Genomic DNA, 13764 nt, shown 5'->3' on the forward strand with positions numbered 1-13764 from the left:
CTCCGTTTTCCTAATGTCATAAACATGTTCCAAAAATTCTGGAATATATTGAAAAGAATGGTTTAATTAGCCAACAACATATATCACCAGAGATGTAATGGCTTATGTAACTTTGGGTATAGCCAACCAGAAAAGGGCTAAAACAACTGCAAACCAATAGTTTGTGAAGTGTGTGCAAAATTCTCTGCCTCCCTAATCAGAACATAAGGCCAGTCCATCAAATCACAATTAGCATTGAATCCCTGTGACTGACTGAATGACAGTGGACCATAAGGTCCATAAGGCAACTCCTACTCCTGATGAAGATTGGGGCAAGTAGAGACCACCAGATATATCAGATGGAAATGAGTGGCAGCTAAGACAGTGAGAAACAATAGGCAATTCCTGGACGGTGCTATTTGCCATCCACTTGGTATCCCCACTTGCTTGGTTGCATTTCTTGCTCGGCATTGAAGGAAATAAATGCGTGAAAGCTGTTTGTGTTCAATGGTACATGTGCACAGTTTCTCCTGCTATTGCCTACTCCTAAATCTAGATTCTTAGTTTCATGTTGAGTTGCTCAGAAAAAAATTTTTCTGTAATCTAGGATAAGTTCATTTAACCTCTATGTAAACCAATTCGTGAGATGGGGATATTAATAGCTGTTATGAGAAATAAATGGTTATAATATATGCCAAGTGATTAGAACAGCTTTTGCCACAAAACAAGTGCTGTGTAGATGTCAGCTATTATTATAGAGAACCAGGGAAGTTCTCAGGTATGAGAATATATACAAAGGTTGCCTGGGGTCATGACTAATTTTGCCTGCTCAACAACGAGCAGTTTCCTCTTCACCCAATAATGTTGTTGGCCTCTCATATATGCTTCTTGGGCTTTATAGTATCTTAAAGATAAGTCTAATATGCTTGGAAAAACAAAGGGCCTTCTATTTGGGGGAAATGCATTTCTGACTAGTGCAGGATGAGATGGGAGAGATACAGATTCTGCAAAGGAGGGCTACTTAGCCTGTAAGTAGGTATGTTTCTCTCTACAAAGATTCTGTCCCTCAGTGCTGAGATGCCACTATTGCTGTTATGTGGGAAACAAATACACCTGCCAAGACCACCGCAGGGGAAACCAACACAGCTGTTTCCCGAGATGCCTTTGATCCAGGGTGTTTGCAGAAGAAATTGCCCACAGAAGATGGGCTTACAACCATGAATCACTAGGTAGATGAGAAAGACCAACAGCATGAGAGAAAAACAGTGAGCCTGACAAATAAAAGACATCATATCAGAAGAAAGAGAGATTGAGCAATCCAAAATTTCTTTTTATATCCAGATTGGGTGCTTGTGGTAGGCAGAATAATGGCACTTCAAAGATATTCATAGCTTAATTTCTTAAACCCGTGATTATGTTATCTTACATGGCAAAGGGGAGTTAAGGTAGCAGATAGACTTAAGGTTGCTAAGCAGCTGATCTTAAAATAAGGAAATTATCCTGGTAGGTACAATGTAGTCACAGGGCCCATTAAAGGGAAAGAGGGAGGCAGAAGAGGAGGAGGTTAAAGTGATGTGATGTGTGAAAGATTCAACCAGTCATTTTTAGCTTTGAAGATGAAGAAAGGGCTCAAGAGCCAAAGTTAATGTGAGTGGCCTCTAGAAGCGAGAACTCCAGAAAAACAAACAAAAAAACAGCCCTGCTGACACCTTGCTTTTAGCCCACTGAGACCAGTGTCAGATTTCTGACCTACCCAACTGCAAGTTAATAAAGTGCTACTGTTTTTAACTACAAAGTGTGTGGTAATTTGTGAGCAGCAACAATAGAAAACTAATGCAGGGTTTCTTTGAGAAATCAGATGATCTGGAGTCCCTAGCCCATTTTTCCACCTGGCAATGGGCTGCAGTTGCAAAATTGCTGTCACTTGGTAGTGCTGGGGGACAGGGCATTACTCCCCACCACTCCTTTATTAGTTCGTCTAGCTGGCTTCATTCAGTTATATTAAAGATCCTCCAGCAGGACAATGAAGGGTATTCTATATGCCAAGCACCATACTAGGCATAGAAATTACCAAAATGAATTAGACCTGTCCTAGATGTTAGTCTAGTGGAAGGAGAGCAGCAATAGATTTATAAACTAGTAACATCAATATAGCTTCGTGAATGCTCCAAAAGCCACTACACAGAGTGCTCTAGGAGCCCAAAGCAGGGTTTAGTCCAGCCTTGTGGAAGCTTCCATGTCTTCAACAATATGATCCTAGCTTCAACTAGCAGAAACTATCACTTATACAGTACTTACTATATATCATACCCTGTGCTAAGTGCCTTATGAGCATTGAGTGGTTTAATATTGCCCAAAAAGATATGACCAAGGCTTAATCCCTGGTATCTGTCAATGTGACTTTATTGGAAATAGAGTCTCTGCAGATTTAATTAAGAGTTTTGAGATGAGAACATTCCTTATTGAGAATGGATTTGGATTTAGGATCAGTCCTACATACCATGAGTGGTGTTCATATATGAGAAAAGAGTCGATGATTTTAGACACACAGAGGAAATCCATCTGAAAACAGAGATGGAGAATGGGTCATGCAGACTCAAGCCAAGAAACACCAGGGACTGCTGGCAACCACCAGAACCAAAGAAAGCGGCATGGAACAGATATTCCCTCAATCCCCCAAGAAGAACCAATGCTGTCGACACTCTGATTTAGGCCTTTTGGGTTTCAGAACTGTGAGAGAATAAATTTCTTTTGTTTAAAGCCTCCAAATTTGTGGTACTTTGTTATGTCAGCCCTAGGAAGCTACTAAATGCATTAATTCACTTACTCTTCCCAATAACCCTATGAGGTAAATGTTATTATTAACTATATTGCACAGATGATGAAACAGAAGAACTGAAAATTCAAGTAATTTGTCCAAGGTCATATGACTAAGAAGTGATGGAGCCATAACTTGAAGCAAGGTATTTTGGATCTTGTGTCTGGACTTTAAACCTCTACCCAATACCACCTTCTGTAATCACTCAAATGTCTTTGCCTGAGTGCCAAGAGTGGAAATAACGCCTTACCTCATGGTGAGGTCTGGCTGTCCTCTGGAGCTTCACTTTTGCTCTGAGCTGCAGAAGGTATTGTTTCTATTCACAGGTGAGATAAATCCTTTTAGCCCCAGTGATTTTACTAGAAACGGCTTGTAAGACACTGGCAGTACTTAAAGGAGGTATGGAAAATAGCCAGACAGACAAGGGAAGAAAGAACAAGGCGTCCTTGCCCTCTTCTTTCCTCCTTATGTTTGTACTCCCTGGGTAATTCCACCCACACCTATGACTCTCATAACATTTGCTAGTTAAACAGGTCCCAGCTAGGTCATTGGCTTACCTTTTTTTTTTTGTATGCTATATGTAAGGGATCACATTTCATTTTTTTTCCATGTGAGAATCTCGTTATTGCAGTACCATTTGCTGAATTTTTGTTTGATTGGTTTTTTCATTTGTTTGTTTGTTTGGGAAGTGCATGGGCTGGAAATCAAAGCCATGTGGGAATGCTACCACTAAACAACCCTCGCGTACCCACCCCCCGCAACCCATCAGCTTAACTTTTTAAAAATTTTTTTATTAATTAAAAAAAAATTACAAGAAAGAAACACAAACATTCCCAACACATACACTCAGCAATTCACAATATCATCACACAGTTGCATATTCATCATCATGATCATTTCCCAGAACATTTGCATCAATTCAGAAAAAGAAATTAAAAGACAACAGAAAAAAAAATTTTACATTCCATACTCCTTACCCCTCCCTTTCATTGATCGTTAGCATTTCAAACTAAATTTATTTTAACATTTGTTCCCCTCATTATTTATTTTTATTCCAAATGTCCTACTTATCTGTCGACAAAGTAGATAAAAGGAGCATCGGACACAAGGTTTTCACAATCACACAGTCACATTGTGAAAGCTATATCATTATACAATCATCATCAAGAAACATGGCTACTGGAACACAGCTCTACATTTTCAGGCACTTCCCTCTAGCCTCTCCATTATACTTTAACCAAAAAGGTGATATCTATATAATGTGTAAGAATAACCTCCAGGATAACCTCTCGACTCTGTTTGGAATCTCTCAGCCATTGACGCTTTGTCTCATTTCACTCTTCCCCCTTTTGGTGGAGAAGGTTTTCTCAATCCCTTGATGCTGGGTCTCAGCTCATTCTGGGATTTCTGTCCCATATTGCCAGGAAGATCCACACCCCTGGGAGTCATGTCCCACGTAGACAGGGGGAGGGTGGTGAGTTTGCTTGCTGTGTTGGCTGGAGAGAGAGGCCACATCTGAGCAACAAAAGAGGTTCTCTTGGGGGTGACTCTTAGGCCTAATTTTAAGTAGGCTTGACATATCCCCTGTAGGGTTAAGTTTCATATGAACAAACCCCAAGACTGGGGGCTCAGCCTATAGCTTTGGTTGCCCACACTGCTTGTGAGAATATCAAGAATTCAATTGGGGAAGTTGAGTTTTCCCCCATTCTCACCATTCCCCGAAGGGGACTTTGCAAATGCTTTTCCACTCACTGATCAAATCACTGTGGGATTCATCAGGGCATCACCTGGGCAAACCAACAAAATCTCATGTCCTATACAAAGTTCCATGTACTTAAGGTGTTCAACCAACTGTCTACATAAGTTATATTAGGAGATCCACTAGTCAAAGTATAAATTTGTACCAAATAAACATTTTTTGCTTTAGTCTCACACATAAGTTGAAATCTTAAAATATTAATTACCATCTATCTTCAGCACACTGCAGTAATGACATTCTTTTGTTCTTCCTCATGCAAAAACGTTTTTTTAATTTGCACATTTAGTCACTATCATTATACACTCTAAGCATTCCTAGATTATACCATTCAATCTTTATCGTCTCTCTTTCTTTGTGATTTCATTTATGCCCCAGCCCTCCTCCCTCTATCATTCTCATATGCAGCTTCATTCAGTGTTTTAACATAATTGTATTGCAGTTAGGTATATTGTGCTGTCCATTTCTGAGTTTTTATATTCAGTCCTGTTGCACAATCTGTATCCCTTCAGCTCCAATTACCCAATATCTTACCCTATTTCTATCTCCTGATGGTCTCTGTTACCAACAGAATATTCCAAGTTTATTCACTAATGTCAGTTCATATCAGTGAGACCATACAGTATTTGTCCTTTTGTTTCTGGTAAACACACTCAGCATAATGACCTTCAGGTCCATTCATGTTGTTACATACTTCATAACTTTATTCTGTCTCACAGCTGCATAATATTCCATCTTATGTAAATGTCACAGTTTGTTTAGCCAACAGTCTGTTGATGGACATTTTGGCTGTTTCCATCTCTTGGTAATTGTAAATAATGCTGCTATAAACATTGGTGTGTAAATGTCCATTTGTGTCCTTGCCCTCATGTCCTTTGAGTAGAGACAGCATATAGATAGGTCCTGTTTTTTAATCCATTCTGCCAGTCTATGTCTTTTGATTGGGGAGTTTAATCGATTAACATTCAGTGTTATTACTGCATGGGTAGTACTTTCTTCTACTATTTTGCCTTCTGGATTTTATATGTCATATCTAATTTTCCTTCTTTTTACCTTTACTCATAGTCTTCCTTTCTACACTCTTCTCCACACCTCTCTCTTCTGTGTTTGCATCTGTCTCTAGTGCTCCTTTTAGTATTTCTTACAGAGCTGGTCTCTTGGTCACAAATTCTCTCAGTGATTTTTTGTCTGAAAAATGTTTTAATTTCTCCCTCATTTTTGAAGGACAATTTTGCTGGATATGGAATTCTTGGTTGGCAGTTTTTCTCTTTTAATAATTTAAATATATCATCCCACTGTCTTCTTGCCTCCATGATTTCTGCTGAGAGATCTGCACATAGTCTTATTGAGTTTCCCTTGTATGTGATGGATTACTTTTCTCTTGCTGCTTTTGAGATTCTCTCTTTCTCTTTGACCTCTGACATTCTGATTAGTAAATGTCATGGAGTATGTCTATTTGGATCTATTCTCTTTGGGGTGTGCTGCACTTCTTGGATCCGTAATTTTAAGTCTTCCATAAGAGTTGGGAAATTTTCAGTGGTAATTTCCTCCATTAGTTTTTCTCCTCCTTTTCCCATCTCTTCTCCTTCTGGGATACCCACAACACGTACATTCATGCGCTTCATATTGTCTTTCAATTCCCTGAGTCCCTGCTCATATTTTTCCATTTTTTCCCCCTATATTTTCTTTTTCTTGCCGGATTTCAGATGTTCCATCCTCCAGTTCACTAATCCTATGTTCTGTCTCTCGAAATCTACCATTGTAGGTTTCCATTGTTTTTTTCGTCTCTTCTACCTTGCCTTTCATTCCCATAAGTTCTGTGATTTGTTTTTTCAGACTTTCAATTTCTTCTTTTTGTTCATTCCTTGCCTTCTTTATATCCTCCCTCAATTCATTGATTTGGTTTTTGATGAGGTTTTCCATGTCTGTTCGTATATTCTGAATTAATTGTTTCAGCTCCTGCATCTCATTTGAATTGTTGGTTTGTTCCTTTGACTGGGCCATATCTTCAATTTTTCTAGTGTGATTTGTTATTTTTTGCTGGCGTCTAAGCATTTAATTACCTTAATTAGTTTATTCTGGAGCTTGCTTTCACTTCTTCTGCCTAGGGTTTTCTTGCTGGATGAATTTGTTGTCCATCTGTTCTTTGACATTCAGTTCAGCTTTATCTGGACCTCTAGCTTAAGTTTTGTTTAACAGAGGAGAATTTTTCAGCTCTTGTTTTCTTGTTTCTTGCCCTGCTTGTATGATGCCTCACCACCCCCCCTGCCCTTAGGAGGGTCTCCTTAGATATTATAGACCCCAGCCGGATTTTCCCAGACCAAACTGGCCTCCTAGCAGGAGGAAAGAGTCACCTGCAATGGATTTCCCTAAGGGTGAGACCTAGCAGGTTGAAAGACTTTCCTGTGAAGTCTCTGGACTCTGTTTTTCTTATCCTGCCCAGTATGTGGTGCTTGTCTGCCTGCAGGTCCCACCAGCAAAAGATGATGTGTACCTTTAACTTTGGCGGACTCTTCCTGGGTTCTGTGGGGGCTTGCAGCTGGTCCAGCTGGTCCAGACTGGGGTACGCTCTGTGTCTGGTCACTGATGTGGCCTCACGAGCTGTTCTGTACTGTTTCTGGTTATTTAGTAGTTGTTCTGGAGGATGAACTAAAATGCACACATTGTTAAGCCGCCATCTTGACCCGGAAGTCCATCAGCTTAACTTTTACAGGGACATTTAAAGTCTTTCAGGTCAATTTTCATAATCATTAAGTTCAATCATAAACAAAGAAGCAGATTTCACATCACTGTGCAGATAAACCAAACTCTTCAATGCCATCTGTCCATCCATCCAACTACTTATTAATACTTAATGAATGCCTACAAATGCCAGGCACAGTTCTACATTCTAGGGATATAGCAGTGAACAAAACCAATAAAAAAGTCCTGCTTTCATGCAACTTACCTGTTAGCTAGAGGAAATAGACAATATTCGTGGTTTAATGATAGAATGCTTGCCATCCATGCAGGAGACCAAGTTCAATTCATGGACCATGCACCCCCCCCCAAAAAAAAACACAACCTATGACATGTAAGATGATAAACATTATGGGAAAAATAAATTTTGGAAAGAAATACAGGGTGATGGGGATAGCAGCTGTCATTTTTAATGTTTAATGGTTAGGAAAGTTCTCATTGAAAAGGTAACATGTGAGCAAAGAGCAGAATGAGGTAAAGGAGTAAGCATGAGTGTATCTGGAGGAAGAGAGTTCCAGAGAGAGAATAGCAATTAGAAAACCTAAGGGCCAAGAGATTGTTGGCTTATTCCAGGAACACCAAGAGCAAAGTAAATGAGGAGGCAAATAGGAATAAATGTAAAAGAATAACAAGATCGATTCAGAGATAAGAACAAAGCCAATCAGGTCAGGATTAAGGTAATTCAGAACATGGGGTAAGAAAGACTGTGTATATTTCAGAACCACACCTACTCTTTGAGACTAAAGGAAGAAAGGTTTATTTTGTCTGGAACCTAAATTTTCTGCAGCACATAATCTAACCCAACCTGTCTGGATAGCTCACTTGAACAATCAAAACACAGGGAGGACAGAATAAGAAAGAAGTCCTTCAATCCTATGTAGATTATTGTAAGGCCTGGATACATCCCAGAGTATATTAAGCAGATAATCAAAAAGTATTGGCAAAGTCCCCTGAGGGAGGGGAGAAAGAATATGGAACTATTAAACCTTGCCATCATGGAATCCCCGATACTGTGTTAAACTTTAGGGACATGCAAATCAATAGGCCATGCCCTCAATCATGAAGCTTACTCTTGTGAAGTCTATGGAGGTAGCACAGAAGCTTAGACCACCTATAGGCATACCTAAGACTTACTTCTGTAGGACCTCTGTTGTTGCTCAGATGCGACGTCAGTCTCTCTAAGCCCAACTCTGCAAGTGAAATCTCATTCATGGGACAAGACATCCAGGGGTGAAAGTCTATCAATGTGGGAGATGACTCTCAGGGATGAATCCAGGCCTGGCACCATGGGATCAACAATTCCATACTGACCAAAAGGGGGGGAAATAGTATAATTAATGAAGTATCAGTGGCAGAGAGAGTTCAAATAGAGCCAACAGGCTACTCTGGGGGTTGCTCTTACTCAAGTTTCAGTTAGACATTGCTATCTATCATAGCCTGCCAACCCCCAACCGGGACCATTCCAGCCAATCCTAAAGGACACCTAGGGTAATATGTGAGATTCCACAAGGGTTCCAGGCACTAGAGTACCTTTCCAGAAACCTACAACCTCCTGATGGGTCTCTGGTCCAGATAAGTCCTGAAATCTAGCCCAGCCTCTCCAGAACATGTCCCTACCCCATATTAGTGACAGACCCTTCCCATCGCAAAAATTTAGTATTCTCATAGCCCAAACACCTCTAACAAGAGGTATGGAAAGATCAGAGGTGATGGTAGAGTTATACATAGAAGATAGGCTTTAACAAATGAGTATGAATGCTAAATCATTAAATTGATATCTTTTTTAGTCTCCAGTATTTTAGAACAGCTAGAAGTAAAAACCTGAAATTGTGAAATTGTAACCCATGTCAAAGTTTGAAATATATTCTACAACTAATTTTGGTGCTGTGCTTTGAAATTTATAGTTTTTTGTAAATATGCTATTTTTCACAAAAAAAGAAGGGAAAAAAGTCAAACGTGATGATTAATAAATATTTAAGCCCTCTAGCCTCCTGTATTCTGGAGCAGCTAGAAGGAAAAATATGAGAGGAGAGTTTGGTAGCCCATGACAAACTCTGGGATCTGTCCTGTAAGCGTTTGTTGAAGAGTGCTTTGAAAACGATTGCTTTTTTATTTCTTTGCTTTGTATATATGTTATATTTTACAATAAAAAAGTTAAAAAAAAAAAAACATTACTGTTCATCATCAAGTATAGGTAATTGAACATATGGGTCCGGGGTTCAGAGGTGAGCTCAGAGTGAAGATACAAATTGGGAGCCAGCAGCATATAGACAGTTTTTTGTTGTTGTTGCTGGGTTTTTTCGGTTATTTTTTTGGTTTGGTTTTTGTGGTTTTTTTGCATGGGCAGGCACCAGGAATGAAACCTGGGTCTCAGGCATGGCAGGCGAGAATTCTGCCAGTGAGCCACCGTCGTACCATCCTAGACAGTTTTTTTAAAAAACCATAAAACTAGAAGAGAACACCAAATGAATCAAATGAATGACTATAGCTGGAAAAGAGATAGAAAGATTTAGCCTTGAAGTGTTCTAACTCCACTGCTGGGAAGGAAAAGACAATGAAGTAGGAGTAAAACCGGCAGGATGTAGTGTTCTGGAAACCACATGAGGAAAGTGAGTCAAGGCATAGTATGATAGATCAAATTCTTCATCCATTCCTGGATCCGTGCTCTTTGCTAAATGACTTTGCAATTGCTCTATAATTAATTTGTAATTAATTATATAGAGAGAGTATAATTAAAGGTCCTTTTGTTTTGGACTCAGAGGCATGCTTTTCTTTTGCTAATAGAATGTTGGTGTGAGGACACCGGTACTGAGCTTAAACCTTAAGAGGCATCCTTACGCTTATCCTCATGGTTTCCACTTACACTCTTGGATTCTATCATCACCATGAGAGAAACATGCTTCAGTTATCCTGCTGATCCAAGAAAGATAAGAGACACGTGAAACACACCTGGACCTATCCTACTACTTGGAGCCCAGCTCAGTGGAGCCCAGCCTAGATCAACAGGCCCCCTAACTCATACATAAGGAAAAAGAAGTGTTGTTTTAAGCTCTTTCTGGGGTGATTTGCTATATTGCACTGTTGTGCCAACAGTTGACTAATAACGTGGAAGAGGTAATAAACTATGTCCAATGTGACTCATAGAATAAGAGTAAGACTGTGAATTGACCCTTAAATTTAGCTAAATGGAGGTTGCTGGTAATCTCAAAGAGTGTTTTTTTTTGAAGGGGTGATGAGATAGCTTCAATAGAGCGTGAGAAAAGAGAAACTGTAGGGAAAAAAGTAGGGATCTATTTTTGATAAGTTTGTGAAAAGGAAGGAGAGAAATCAAGTAGCAGCCAAAGAGGAGAATGACGTCACTGGGGATTTTTGTTTCTCTATTTGGGTGTATGTTGAGAAGTTGTAGATTTACAGAAAAATCACGTATACAATAGAGTTCCCATGTACTCCCCTGTTGTTCACACCTTACATTAGTGTAGCACACTTGTTACAGTCAATGGACATTTTTGTAGTTGTACTATTATACTATTATAATTGTATGCTATTGGTTTAGTTCCTTAAGCTGATCAAGCAAATATTACAAAATGGGTTGGGTTAAACAGTAGAAATTTAATGGTTCATCGTTTTAGGCAGGAAAAATGTCCCCCAAATCAAGGCACCATCAAGATAATGCTTTCTTCCCAAAGACAGTGGCATTCTGAAACTGCCTGCTGGCAATACCTGACTCTGTCCCATGGCAAGGCACCTGGGGGCATCTCCTGGTCTCTCTCTCTTCTCTTCCAGTTTCCACAGATGTTCAGCCTCTTTTTTCCTGTGGTTTTCTCTCTGTGTGTCTGAATTTTACTCTGCTTATAATGATCTCTAGTTATAGGATTCCTGATTCAAGTGGACCACATCTTCTTAACTGAAATAGACTCCTCAGAAGATCCTACTTACAGAAGATCCTACTTACAGAAAAATCCAAAAGAATGGATCAGATTTAAGTATATGTTTTTCTAGGGTACATACAGCTTCAAACCACCACAACTATAATCCATAGACATACATTAGTACATCACTGTGTTGCACAGTTCTCTTTTGTTCTGCTTTAATTTTTATTTTAGAAACATATGTATAACCTAAAATATTCCTTCTTAACCACATTCAAATTTAGTGCTATCGGGCAGGCCACAGTGGCTCAGCAGGCAGAAATCTCGCCTGCCATGCCAGAGACCTGGGTTCAACTCCCCGTGCCTGCCCATGCAAAAAAAAAAAAAAAAAAAAATTCAGTGCTGTTAATCATGTTCACAATATTGTGCTATGATCACCACCATCCAGTGCCAAAATTTTTCCATCAACTCAAATAGAAATTCTATCCAATTTAAGCATTAGGAATTAATGCATTAAGCATTAAGTCCCCGCTCCCTATGGTCCCTGTTAACTGATATTCTAGTTTCTGTCTCTTTGAATTTCTTTATTCAAATTATTTCATATCAGTGAAATCATACAATATTTGTGCTTTGGTGTCTGGCTTATTTCATACAGCATGATGTCTTCATTGTTCAGAAATGCATTCCTTTTTATGGCTGAATGATATTCCACTGTTTCTATATGCCACATTTTGTTTATCCAGTTAGTTGATGGATACTTGGGTTACTTCTGCCTCTTGGCATTTATGAATAGTGCCACTGTGAACATCATTGTGAAAATATCTGCTCAAATTCCTGCTTTCAATACTTTTGGGTATAAACCTAGAAGTGGGATCACTGGGTCATATGGTAATTTTCTGCTTAATTTTCTGATGAACCATCAAACTGTCTTCCAAAGCGACATTGTACATTTCCACCAATGATGAATAAATGTTCTTATATCTCTATACCCTTTCTAACACTTGTAATTTTCCATTTGTTTTTTTTTTAAATAGCCATTCTAGTGGGTATAAAATGATTTCTCATTGTGGTTTTGCTTTGCGCATTTCCCTAATGGCTAATGATGTTGAACATCTTTTCATGTGCTTTTTGGCCATTTGTATATCTTTTTTTGAGAAATGTCTATTAATTATCTTGCCCATTTTTATATTAATTGTCTTTTTACTGTTGATTTGTAGGATTTCTTTATGTATTTTGGATATTAAACCCTTTATTGGGTATGTAGTTTTCCAAATATTTTCTCCTCTCCTGTAGGCTGTCTTTTAAAATTTTGATGAGGTCACATTTATCTATTTTTTCTTTTGTTGCTTGTGCTTTGGGAGGAAAGTCTAAGAAACCATTGCCTAACACAAGTTCTAAAGATACTTTCTTATATTTTCTTCTAGAGTTTTGTAGTTCTGATTCTTATATCTAGGTCTTTGATCCATTTTGAATTGATTTTTGTATATGGTGTAATGTAGGGATCTACTTTCATTCTTTTCTATGCACATCCAGTTTTCTGCTTGGGTATGCTTTTTATTTTCTACTTTATCATATCATTATTAATAAATTGGTGATATTTATATCATTTAATATACTAAGATTGCACATATTACAGGTCCCCCATAAAAGCAGTTGCAAAAACATTTTGTTTTATTCCATCGAGTAAAATATTATTTTTGCCAGCATGCTTTTCTTATTGTGTACCAGCTTTATTGAGATATAACTCATATAATTTACCCATTAAAAGAATACAGTTCAATGATATATTTCCAGTTATGCAACCATTGCTACAATTTTAGAACATTTTCAGCACCTCCAAATGATACTTCATACCCATTAGCAGTCACTCAAAAAATAGGTTTTTAAGATGGGAAAAATAAATAATATTTTTATGCTAATGAGAAAGATCCAGTAGAAGAGGGGAAATTCATGGTGCAGGAAAGAGAGGGAGAGAGATTCTAGAGCAATGTGTCCTTGGGGAGATAAGAAGGAGCTCTAAAGAACAATTACTGACAGTTTATCTTTAGTACTAAGAGAGTAAGGAGAGTATATGGGCACAGATGCAAATAAGTGGCTACCTGTGGTAGTGGGAGATTGAGGAAGGTTCTTACTGCTTCTACTTTCTCAGTGAAATAGGAAGCAGTGTCATCAGTTGAGAGTGAAATAGAGGAGGAAATATTAGAGGTCTGAGATAAGACAGATGGTATGATTCAGTTATTTATTGGGAATGTAGAGAATGATGGTGAAAAACTAAGGAAATATAGTAAAATTGATAGGTGATTGAAATAGTGAGGATGAATTTAAAATGAGACTGGTTGCTATTATTGGGTATTTTCTCCAGTCATGTTACAAGTACAGAATAGGCAGAGAATTGAACTTTAGCCAAGAGATCCAATGAAATCAGAGAGGAGCAAATGAATTGAAGATGCACACAGAGGAGGAATTTTAATAGTGGACCATGGAATTTAAGGAGAGTAAGAAGAGAGATAAGGACACGCTGAGAGTGAGGGAAAGTGAAAGGGCTGTAGGATAAATAAATCGGAGACACGATGTGATTGAAAGATTTGCAGATTTTAGGATAC

The sequence above is a fragment of the Tamandua tetradactyla genome, chromosome 26 (assembly GCF_023851605.1).
Source record: "Tamandua tetradactyla isolate mTamTet1 chromosome 26, mTamTet1.pri, whole genome shotgun sequence".
NCBI classification, from domain to species: Eukaryota; Metazoa; Chordata; class Mammalia; order Pilosa; family Myrmecophagidae; genus Tamandua; species Tamandua tetradactyla.